Raw genomic sequence first — 12,284 nt, forward strand, 5'->3', positions numbered from 1 at the left:
GCCCAGGAGCTCAGGCTTGCAACGTCTTCCTGAGCTTATTGCATCATGTGACCCCCCCAAAAAAAAAAAATTGTTGCAATTAAAGATGAAAAAGGTGACATTCATTCACATACTGGAAATATTCTAAAACAATTTTTGAATTTTTATAAAACTCTGTATTCTTCTGAGCTTTATTCAAATAAAGAAAGTGATGGTATAGAATTTTTTAAATTAATTAAAGGTCCTAAAATTCCTGAGCATATAAAAGGTAGTCTTGAAGTGCCTATATCAATAAAAGAATTGCAAACAGCATTGGAGTCCCTTAGAGCTGGATCCGTTCCAGGTGGTGATGGTTTTACAGTGGAATTTTATAAATCATTTCAAATTACCCTATTACCTTATTTGTTAAATTTATATCAGGCTCAACTAAGTAAAGGTTGCATATTACGTACTATGGCAGAATCTTTAACTATAGTTTTGCTGAAGCCAAATAAAGATCCTATGTTGGTTTCAAATTACAGGCCTATTTCTTTGATAAATGTGGATGGTAAACTTCTGGCTAAGTTATTGGCTCTACACTTGGCTAAGGCTCTCCCTTACATGATTGGAATGCACCAAACAGGATTCGTAGCTCAAAGACATTCCTCTAATAACACTAGATTAGCATTACATATATTAAATTTATCAAAAGACATAGAAGATCCGGCCTTCTCTGTATCTTTAGATGCTGAGAAGGCATTTGATCGCGTGGAATGGACCTTTATGTATCAAGTGATGGAATGGTTTGGTATTGGCTCTGGATTTATTCAGATGATTCAAACAGAGCCGCCATCAGAAATTTCTGGGCCCCTTACTGAGCAATCCTATTGGGGCCCCCCACGCACCCCTTCCCCCCCACACTTTTGTCCGGGGGGGTGCTATCAGGAAATCGGCAGGGGACAAAAAAAAGTATGACAGCAGTGTTTATTGTTGTGCACAGCAGAAGAATAATACAGGAATTTGTGCTATGGTGGCCTAGGACCAATGTTCCCTCTAAGGATTGATGAGGTGTGTGCAAAAAAAAATATGCATGAGCAACAAGTTACATATTCCACAAATTTATGAGCAGGCGCGGAGGACGCATTTTTAAACAAATGTAGTTTATCCTTGTACTCCTTCTGTATTTTTAATCATCTATGGATATGTTTGTATGTTTATTGTTCAAATGGTTTTATTTATTTCCCCAAATTTATTTTTGTTATACGCATTGAAAATATTTGATATTGCGTTTAAATCAAAATCTCAATAAACTTGAAACTTGAAACGAGTGCCCGTGAGATTGTGGGAGGGTTAAATACTCAAAACTTAGAAGAATAACAATTTACTTAAAGTTTTTGCTTCGCCAGCTTTCTGGTATCTTTACATTGTCACGAACCTTTCCCTAGTGCTGGTCTCGTGCCAGGCTTTGCTAGTGCAAAAGCTAGCCCGTTAATTCAAAGGGCTAATCAGGGAGATAAGGTTAAGCCCAGTGGAAGGAAAATGCTGGACTTCCCCTTTATCTCTGAAGCAAACAGCCAGAAGGGGGTGGAGGGTTTAGAGAGGAACAGCTTAGAACAGCCTCTGAGTCATGCCTCTCCCTCTGCTGTCCCACAGCTGAAGGTGATAAACAGGAAGCCAGTCAAGTCTAAGCAGGCAGTGCAACTAACTCCTCCTCCTGTGAGAACAGGGCGTGGGCGTCTCTGCAATTTAGAGGCTGCTCTCAGAAGGAGAAAGTTAGTCTTTCCTGGGCCAGCTTCAGGAGAGGGCTCACCTGAGGAAGGGCTGCAGTCCCTTGATATTGAAATGCAGGAAGCAGAGACTGACCTGGGGCTAAGTCAGCAAGAAGTGCCAGAGCCCATGGAATGTTCACAACCCGATGATCTGCCTGAGAATACTGGCATGGATTTAAGCTAAGTAGCTGGGTTGGGTGTTTGGCATGGTAGCAGTAGTACTCTGACTGTTTGTTCCTTAAAACAAGGCTCTATGGGAATGGTCTGAGGCTTGTGCTGCTGTGCTATCCTGAAGCAAAAAGAAAAAAAGAAAAAAAAAAAACGTTTTGTTTTCAACTTTAAGGTATCAGAAAGCATGAAGTTTATGTGTGTTTCTGCTGAAGAATGTAACTGAGGGAAGTTAAGCAAGTTGGGGAGAATTCACCAAACAACCAGGTGGGGTTAGAGGGGCCATTCGTGGCATTCTGTTTTCAGAAAGTTTAAAGGTGAATTCACTTGCTCCCCTCCCCCATTAGCTTTGCTGAACTGATTGGGGACCAAGCCGGTCTACACCGAAGGCTTGAACTCAGCACCGTGGGAAGTGCTATCTGGATTGTTGTTGGCCTGGTGAATCATAAAGGCAGCAGCATTTTTGGACTTTCATTGTTGGCTTTGAAAGGATTTTCCTTTTGAATTTTGTTATGATTTTCTACCTACCTAAATGAAGGTGTGAGCTGTAATATACCTTTTTTGTATCAGCTACATTTTTGGTTTTTTGCTTGGACTTAATTTATAGTGTGGAGTCTGAACTGTGTGCAAGTAGACTCTCAAGCCAGTGTTCAATAAACTGTTTGAATGGAACCATGAACTGATTCTTTTGTTTTTTCCTGTTTCATGAATGGAGAAGGATCCAGCAGGGCTTCCTACCTTTGGAAGCACGTCGGGGTGAATTAAAAGCGAACAGAGCCCAGCCCCATTGAGGATATTGAGGAAGGGGCTTTGTTACAGTTGGTGGCAGTGGTGGGATAGTGTGCCTCCTGCTGGACATTCTGTGAACTGGTGAAAAAAAAATAATAAGATATTTGGAAAAAAAAAAAAAAAGTTGTGGACTGTAGCTAATTTGTTGTTTTAGCTTGTTATTTTAGTTTATTATATTGGTTCCTGTCCTGGAGGATCGTGTGGCCGGACGTTCTGTTGAAGTGACCAGAGGGATCCTGCCTGACCGTGGTGAACCAGAGGCCGAGGAAGACCTGGAGAACTGGTGGAAGTAATAAGAGGACAAAAACGCAGATAAGCGACTGGGGGCCAAGGAGGCCTACAATCAAAAGGCTCAGACTCACCTTACTCTCTGGTAAGGTACTTGACCAGGGGGGGGTGAGGGGAACTGTCTACCCTAGTTATATGGTACCGCACTTGGGTTGGTCCTTCTGTGTGTTTCTATTGGTAGGTCGCCCGACACGATGGACCAGCAGCAGCTGATTGCGTTCCTGACGGCCGAGAGGCAAAAACAAAGGGAAGATCTTCAGTCTGTACTCAAGGCGACCCAAGAATTGTGGGAGAATAGCCAGGAGGCAGCCCGACAGCAGTATGATGAACTGGTCAGGGTGAGGGGTGAGCACACAGAAATGTTATCTCATCTGTTGCAGAGCCCGCTAGCCAATATACTGGATAGACCGGGTCAATGCTTGTTAACTGGGGCAAGGGCGGACGCCAAGCTGGGTACCGTGCTGCCCGGAGATACAGTACCGATGATGAGTATCCCAGAGGGAGGGGCACGCTCATATGAAAGGGTACTTACTACTAAGGGGTGGCCAGGCGAACTGGAGAACCCAGGATGTCAGATCCTGGAGACCCCACACCAGAGTAACCCAGGGCCGCTACCTGAGGTGATACAAGAACAGAGGTCGGAAGAGAGGGCCACTAATACCTATAAACAGGCTCTTCAAGCTCCGAGGTGGGAACAGCCTAGAGGGACCTCTCAGAGGAAAAGGGACTGCCTGTTTTATGGGGAAGGAAGGGGCCAGACCCAACCATGCGGTAAAGGGGAAAGAGGCTGGACAGTGACGGGAGGCCTAACCCAGTATCAAGCTAGTGAATATTTAGCACGGGTCTCCATAGCAGGGAAAGAAGGATGGGCTTTGGTGGACACGGGAGCGGACCTGTCGATGATGTCCACTGCCTATTGGAGACGAGCGTTTCCGAGGGATAAGTTGGGGAAAGAGAGTGATATGGTCACCATTAGGTGCATACATGGGGACAGGCTAAATTACCCACTGAGGCCGACCACAATGTTGCATGGGAATAAGGTGTTCAGGGTTAAGTTTGCAATAGTCCCTGGGGCGCCCTATTCCCTAATATTGGGTCGTGACTGGGAAGGACTAAGAGAGTATTTGAACACGAAACAGGGGTTGGTGGGTACCCGTTCCCAAGGGCCGGTGTCTGAGGAAGGGGAGGAGGAGTTAGGAAAAATTTTTCCCTTCAAAGGGGATGTTCTGCATAAATATCCTCAGAGAATGACCCGACTAACTCAGGCACAAAACAGGAGACAGAAGCACCAGAGGAGCCAGGCCCTTAAGCAAGCGATTAGCACTAAGGAGATACCTTCACTTCCTCTGGCAGTGAGGGAAATTTTTCCCACTTTCCCTGCTGAACAAAAAGTGGATGCCTCTCTACAGGAAGCGTGGCAGCAGGCCGGGGAGAAGGCGACAGGTCCGGTATGTTTTAAATTGAAACATGGTTTATTGTATAGACAAATCCCAGGGGAGGTTCCACAGAGCAGGAGAGAGCAGCTGATGGTCCCTCAGGGATTTCGTAAAGTTATTCTACAGACGGCTCACGACCATCCGCTAGCGGGACATAAAGGGGCTAGAGCCACCTCGATTCAGGTTTTGAAAAGATTTTTTTGGCCCGGGGTGTCACAGGACGTTGACAATTTTTGTAAATCCTGTCCAACCTGTCAAAGGTTAACTCTGAGCAAGCCTGCTCGGGCTCCGCTCATATCGATACCCAAGGTGGAGGAGCCTTTGGCTAGGTTGGCCATGGACATGGTAGGGCCATTGGAAAAGTCTCCTCGAGGGTATAGATGCTGCTACAAGATATCCATGGGCTTTTCCTTTGCGGAAAACCTCCTCTGCAGCTCTTATGAGGGAGTTGATAGGGCTATTTTGTACGGTAGGCTTTCCGAAAGAGGTACTTACTGACCGAGGAACTAATTTTCTTTCGAAAGAGATGGAAGAGTTTTGGCAAGGGTTGGGCATTCGGCATATAAAAACCTCTGCCTATCACCCACAAGCCAATGGTATGGTTGAACGCTTCAATCAGTCATTGAAACAAATGTTGAAGAAGGTCCTGGATCAAGACAGGAAAGAATGGGATCTTGTGTTGCCCCTGGTGCTGTTTGCGGCAAGGGAGAAAATTCAGGATTCCCTGGGCGTTAGTCCTTTCGAAATGTTGTATGGCAGGGCTCCCAGGGGAATGCTAGATATTGTAAAAGATCACTGGGGTGCACAGGAGGGGGAAGATAAGAATGTTATCTCTTACTTGGCTCAGTTAAAGTCAAGGTTGGCTCAAGTGGCCAGAATAGGCAAAAATAACATGGAGTGGAGTCAGAGGAAACAAAGAATATACTATGATAGAAAGACTAAAGATCGCCAGCTCAAGGTTGGTGACGAGGTTGTAATCTTGGTTCCCTCTGACCCACACAAATTTCTGGCAGAATGGAAAGGGCCTGCCACTATTGTGGAAAAATTAAATCAAGTCGACTATAGAGTCAGGGATAAAAAAAATAGAGTCCAGACGTACCACATCAATCTCTTAAAGCCATGGAGGGAAAGAGAGATGCTGGCCCTAATGGCAGAGCAGAGACAAGATGAGGATCTGGGACCCCAAGTCGCCGATTTAGGCCAAAGAGAGGGGGTTAATATAGGGACGGAACTGTCGGCTAGACAGGTGGAACAGGTGGAGTCGCTGGTAGAGAAATTCGGGGAGGCGTTCTCTCCAAGGCCGGGGCGTACGGAGGTGGTGGTCCATGATATTGTCACGGCACCAGGGAAGGTAGTTAGGGTGAAACCCTATAGGCTATCGGAGGAGAGAAAGGAATTGGTACAAAAGCTGGTGAATGAGATGTTGACCTTAGAAGTCATTGAACCATCTCAAAGTCCATGGTGCAGTCCCATCGTTATTGTGCCAAAAGCGGATGGGACTCCCAGATTTTGTATAGACTTTCGCCAGTTAAATGAGGTCTCTGAATTTGATGCCTTCCCCATGCCCCGGGTAGACGATCTATTGGATAGACTAGGTCAGGCTCAATTTCTCTCTACCTTAGATCTCACGAAGGGATATTGGCAGATTCCCCTGTCGCCCGGAGCTAAGCCTAAAACTGCCTTCAGTACCCCGTATGGCTTATACCAGTTTAAGCGGATGCCATTCGGACTCCATGGGGCCGCCGTGACTTACCAACACGCGGTCATGGAAGTCCTAAGGGGACATCACCAGTATGCTGCGGCCTACTTGGATGACATCGTCATATTTTCTACAAGTTGGACTCAGCATCTGGAGCATGTCACAGCCATTTTAAAAGCACTGAAGAAAGCGGGTTTCACAATTAACCCGAAAAAATGTTATCTGGGGCAGAGGGAGGTGAAGTACCTAGGTTATGTGGTGGGAAGAGGCCAAGTCCAACCGTTGGTAAATAAGGTGCAATGTGTGAGGGACTATCCTCTGCCCAGAACAAAAAAACAACTACGAGGATTCTTAGGTCTTATCGGCTATTATAGGAGGTTTATACCTGGGTTTGCCACGAGGGCAGCCTTCCTTACTGACATGCTTAAAAAGGACAGACCCGATATCCTTTGGTGGGAGGACAAGGGGAGACGCGCTATTGATGACCTTAAGGAGGCCCTCTGTACTAACCCGGTGTTGAGTTCCATTGATATGTCTAAGCCTTTGATTTTGCAGACAGACGCCTCGGGCACTGGGTTGGGGGCAATACTTAGCCAGGAGGTACAAGGAGTGGAACATCCCATTCTATATCTTAGTCGCAAACTATACGCTAATGAGAGAAGTTATGCGACCGTAGAATTGGAATGTTTGGCAGCCAAGTGGGCTATGCAGACCTTGGAACATTACTTGCAAGGCCGGGCATTTACGCTGGTAACAGACCACGCTGCCTTGAAATGGCTGAATACTATGAGAAATAATAACACTCGTCTTACTCGGTGGTATTTGGCCCTTCAGACCTTCAGGTTTAAGGTGCTCCACCGGCCAGGTATATTAAATACAAATGTTGATAGTCTGACGCGGATGCAGGATGAACAGGAGGGGAAGGAGAAATTAAAGGACAGTCATCATTTTAGAGTGAGGGTATGTCACGAACCTTTCCCTAGTGCTGGTCTCGTGCCAGGCTTTGCTAGTGCAAAAGCTAGCCTGTTAATTCAAAGGGCTAATCAGGGAGATAAGGTTAAGCCCAGTGGAAGGAAAATGCTGGACTTCCCCTTTATCTCTGAAGCAAACAGCCAGAAGGGGGTGGAGGGTTTAGAGAGGAACAGCTTAGAACAGCCTCTGAGTCATGCCTCTCCCTCTGCTGTCCCACAGCTGAAGGTGATAAACAGGAAGCCAGTCAAGTCTAAGCAGGCAGTGCAACTAACTCCTCCTCCTGTGAGAACAGGGCGTGGGCGTCTCTGCAATTTAGAGGCTGCTCTCAGAAGGAGAAAGTTAGTCTTTCCTGGGCCAGCTTCAGGAGAGGGCTCACCTGAGGAAGGGCTGCAGTCCCTTGATATTGAAATGCAGGAAGCAGAGACTGACCTGGGGCTAAGTCAGCAAGAAGTGCCAGAGCCCATGGAATGTTCACAACCCGATGATCAGCCTGAGAATACTGGCATGGATTTAAGCTAAGTAGCTGGGTTGGGTGTTTGGCAAGGTAGCAGTAGTACTCTGACTGTTTGTTCCTTAAAACAAGGCTCTATGGGAATGGTCTGAGGCTTGTGCTGCTGTGCTATCCTGAAGCAAAAAGAAAAAAAGAAAAAAAAAAACGTTTTGTTTTCAACTTTAAGGTATCAGAAAGCATGAAGTTTATGTGTGTTTCTGCTGAAGAATGTAACTGAGGGAAGTTAAGCAAGTTGGGGAGAATTCACCAAACAACCAGGTGGGGTTAGAGGGGCCATTCGTGGCATTCTGTTTTCAGAAAGTTTAAAGGTGAATTCACTTGCTCCCCTCCCCCATTAGCTTTGCTGAGCTGATTGGGGACCAAGCCGGTCTACACTGAAGGCTTGAACTCAGCACCGTGGGAAGTGCTATCTGGATTGTTGTTGGCCTGGTGAATCATAAAGGCAGCAGCATTTTTGGACTTTCATTGTTGGCTTTGAAAGGATTTTCCTTTTGAATTTTGTTATGATTTTCTACCTACCTAAATGAAGGTGTGAGCTGTAATATACCTTTTTTGTATCAGCTACATTTTTGGTTTTTTGCTTGGACTTAATTTATAGTGTGGAGTCTGAACTGTGTGCAAGTAGACTCTCAAGCCAGTGTTCAATAAACTGTTTGAATGGAACCATGAACTGATTCTTTTGTTTTTTCCTGTTTCATGAATGGAGAAGGGTCCAGCAGGGCTTCCTACCTTTGGAAGCACGTCGGGGTGAATTAAAAGCGAACAGAGCCCAGCCCCATTGAGGATATTGAGGAAGGGGCTTTGTTACAACATACAGTGGCGTACCTAGCATATGTAACACCCGGGACCCATTATTTTTTGGCACCCCCCCCCCCATCTGTAAGAAAATCATGATTTTTAGTAACAAACCACACGTCACACATGAGTACCTAGGAAAAGGCAGCATCTTACATATTGCAGTGAGCAGTACATCAATACACCCATTGTAAAACTAAACAAGCCAGACCAGCACTGATCAATCCTACATCGTCAATCCTAATAGAAAACCATGTCTTTCAAACACACAGAACACAGAAAACACCTTCGCCTAGTATGGAATATGTCATCACAAACTAACCCCTCCCCCTTTTACAAAACTGTAGTGTGGATTTTAGCCACGGTGGTAACAGCCCTGACGCTCATAGATTTCTGAGCATCAGAGCAGCTACCACCACGGCTGGCGCTAAAAAACGCTCCACAGTTTTGTAAAAGGGGGGATAAAATATTAATACACAGTTTCAACTCTCTAGCTCAGAGATGCCCAAACTTTTTGGGCTTGCGAGCTACTTTAAAATGACCAAGTCAAAATGATGTACCAAAAATAAAATTAAAAAACACAAAGCACACTATACGCTGAGAAAATGTTAATTATCATTCCTATTCTGGGTTTTTTTCAAAGAGGTCAAGGCAGATGACTCTATGCATTGTCACCTCAGTAACAACCATACAAAAATAGACAAATATACCCCCCATCCTTTTTATTAAACCACAATAGCAGTTTTTAGTGCAGGGAACTGCGCTAAATTCCCAGCGCTGCTCTCGACGCTCATAGGCTCCCTGCACTAAAAAACACTATTGCGATTTAGTAAAAGGGGGCCTTAGTGCAAAATATAGACAGCATATATAAATTCAGACACATTTTGATCACTAAATTGAAAATAAAATCATTTTCCTACCTTTGTTTGGTAATTTCATCTGGTTGCACTTTATTCTTTTGACTGTAAATCCAATATTTCTTCCCTTCTTTCAGCCTCCTGTATGCTTCCTCTGCTCCAGACCTCATTCCCTCCCTCAACTTTTTCTTTCTTTCTCTATGTCTGTCTTTCTCTGATTCTGTGCCCCATTTTTTTGCTTTGTTTCTGGTTCCCTGTCCCCCCCCCTTCTTTCTTTCTTCCTTCCTTCCTCCGTGCCACATTTTTTGCTTTTTTTTTCTGGCTCCCTGTCCCCCCCCCCTTCTTTCTTTCTTCCTTCCTGCCTCCCCCATGCCACCACCGCCGCGGAATAGGCTGCTGCCACTGCCGCAATCTTCTGCATGGGGCCGATCAACTCTCGCCGCCCAACGTCAATTCTAACGTCGGAAAGGACGTTCCGGGCAGCCAGGCAGCGATTGGCTAGCCAGAACGTCCTCAATTGACGTCGGGCCGCCGCGAGAGTTGATCGGCCCCACAGGGAAGAGAAGCAGGGAGATCAAAGACACGGTGCCGGCCTGATCCCGATGGCAGCAGTGAGAAGGGAAGGGAAGCAGGTTGGGCACCAATGCTCTAGACGAGCCGCAAGCCGCACTCTAAGGAGAACAGTTGACCGCCCCCCCCCCTTGGTATGCCACTGGAGCAGCAGCGTGTCTGGCCAGCTCGTTCGTTCAAAGCCGCGGATGGCGGCTCCTTGCGAGATCCGCGCCTGCGTCTGAAGCCTCTCTGATGGTGTGACATCAGAGAGGCTTCCGATGCAGGAGTGGATAGCGCAAGGAGCCGCCAACCCACGGCTTTGAACGAACGAGCCGGCTGCTGCTCCAAAAGGAAGAGAATGATCGCCTCCAGACCGCGGGCCGCAAATAAAACCTGGAGAGCCACACGTGGGCTGCGTGTTTGAGACCGCTGCCTTAGAGGGAACACTGCCTAGGACCTTGGGGGAGCCCGGGCCCCCTGTCACCTCCGGGCCCCTGAATGCAGGACTGGTAGTACTGCCCTGATGGCGGCCCTGGATTCAAACCTTGTATAGCTCCCCTTTTGCCAGATTATATATTAAGAATACTTTTTCAGAACGTTTTTGTCTGAGTGAGGGGAGTTAGACAGGGATGTCCATTATCTCCTTTACTGTTTGATATTGTTTTGGAACCCTTGTTATTAGCTATTCAACAGGAAGGGGAGATTCAGAGCATTCCTTATGCAGGTCGGGAATATAAAGTCTCTGCTTATGCAGATGATATTTTGCTTCATCTGAGAAATCCAGAGAATACCATTCCACATTTACTTGAATTGATTGATAAATTTGGAAAATTTTCAGGTTATAAGATAAATTGGAGTAAATCAGAGGTTCTTCCTTTAAATGTTAATTGTTCCAAAGTTTTATTTGATACATTCCCTTTTCTATGGAGAGAGGGGGTATAAAATATTTAGGTATTTGGAAAACATTGGAAGAAACATTACAGGTAAATGAAAAGTCCATATTATTAAAAGTATCAGAAATGTGTGAGCATTGGAACCCGTTGCAACTGTCATGGTGGGGGAGAGTACAGACAGTAAAAATGATGATTTTGCCTGTAGTTTGTTACCAAATGGGTATGTTACCGGTTTACTTCCAGGGGTCTTTCTATAAAGAACTAAATAGTATTATTAAATTTATTTGGCTGGGTAAAAAAGCTAGAATTGCTTTAGTATCTCTACAAAAGCTGATTTCGGAGGGTAGGGTAAATTTTCTCAATTTTTATAGGTATCATCAGGCCTATATAATGCGCCAGGGAATGTATTGGATCCTCCCCGAGCTCATGGAACATCTTCCAGATTGGTTATACCTAGAATGGAAAATTATGTCCCCTATGTGATTATCCCATGTATTAAGTATCAGATTACCTAGTTATGCTAGGAACAACGTAATTTTATTGGATACATAGAAAACAATTAAATTTATTGATAAATTAACAGATGTTCCTATAATAAAATCAACTTTACAGTCTTTATGGTTAAACTCCAAAATCCAAGTAGGTGGTGCTGGGATCTCCAGGAGGAATTGGATGCAGGCAGGTATTTGGACATTAGATGATGTTATGTCTAATGGAAAACTGCTTGATTTTTTTACAACTGCAACAATCATTTGGTATTTTAAAATCTCAGCATTATAGGTGGTTACAGTTGAAGCAGGCTATTCAGAGTGGGTTTCCTGAATGGAAAAATTTAAAAACTTAGTATGGCTTGCAGGTCCTTTGCTACCAGACAGATTTAATAGGACATCAGGCCACCCAGTGGTATAAATTAATCTCTGAATTTTTGCATAAGAAGCCAAAAAATAGTCTTAGAGACATTTGGAGCATCAAGATAAAGCAGTATATTTCTGCGTCTCAATGGACATGAATTTGGTCTTGGAGGTTAAAATGTACAGCGTCAGCATTTATGAGACAAACATGGTTATTTTTGTTGCATAGGAATTTTTGGACCCCAGTTCGATTACAAAAACTTGATAGTTCAAAATCTAATAGATGCTGGCATTGTCATATCAATATAGGGAAGTTGGATCATCTGTTGTATTTTTGTCCATTGATACTTAATTTCTGGAGGTCAATCTGGGGACAAATTAACCTTATATTAGAATCATCTATTCCTTTATCATATGAAGCTATAATTTGTGGGACGTTGTTACAGATTAAGCCTGTGTTGGATAAATACAAAAGCCGTCTTCTATTGATCTTTTCAGCAATAGCAGTCCAAATGATCACGAAAAACTGGAAATGTCATGACAGGCTTAATTACTCATTCTGGTGGGCAAGTGTGTGCAATACGTATAAATATGAAAGAATTAACGCAGAATGCTTAGGTTTTAGTAATTTATTTAATAAAATAGGGAGCCCATTGACTACATTTGTTAACAAACAATAAGAATAATATAATGATTGTTTTTCTTTCGTAGATCTCAGAAACAGAAACAGAAACAGAATATGACGG

Source organism: Geotrypetes seraphini, chromosome 2 (assembly GCF_902459505.1).
Source record: "Geotrypetes seraphini chromosome 2, aGeoSer1.1, whole genome shotgun sequence".
Classification (NCBI taxonomy): Eukaryota; Metazoa; Chordata; class Amphibia; order Gymnophiona; family Dermophiidae; genus Geotrypetes; species Geotrypetes seraphini.